The following is a 738-nucleotide window of genomic DNA, read 5'->3' as shown; positions in this document are numbered from 1 at the left end:
TATATATATATATATATATATATATATATATATATATATATATATATGTATGTATGTATGTATGTATGTATGTGCATCAGTATATATTCACACACATATACATACACAAAGACACACACATGCACACACACATACACACACACACACACACACACACACACCACACATGCATGAAATGTGCATGGGTTGTGCATGTGCACGTGTATGTATGTATGTGTGTGTTTGATTTTTACCAAAAAATCATTTCTGTTTTTCAGTAATGGAATAAAATATATAAATATTAGATATAGTGAATAAAAAAAATTTTTTTAAGTATCTAAAAAAGAGAGGAAAATAAGCATAAAATAAAATAAAATAGGTAAATAAATAAAATGTTTTTAAAATGTACAAGTGAGGCATAGGTTGTTAGTATGTTGTCAGTAGATCTGATTGGTCAATGTAACACCAAAAATTTACAAGTGATAAAGACGTGTTTTTTAAAGCTACACATTATGCCTCAGGTGCTGAAGACCAGGAATGTATTGTCAAGTTGAGTTTATCCACAATCAAAAGGAAAAAGTAGTTTAAATAAAAAAAAAAAAAACTAATACAATATTAAGTATAAAAAAACAGAAACAGAAAACATAAGTTTCAGAAGATAAGTATACTAAGTAACCAACGAGAATGTACAGAAATGCTATTATGTATATATATATATATATATATATATATATATATATATACATACAAGGTGGTAAG

This window comes from Octopus bimaculoides, chromosome 21 (genome assembly GCF_001194135.2).
Source record: "Octopus bimaculoides isolate UCB-OBI-ISO-001 chromosome 21, ASM119413v2, whole genome shotgun sequence".
In the NCBI taxonomy this organism is placed as follows: Eukaryota; Metazoa; Mollusca; class Cephalopoda; order Octopoda; family Octopodidae; genus Octopus; species Octopus bimaculoides.
Note: the sequence above shows the minus strand (reverse complement) of the source record.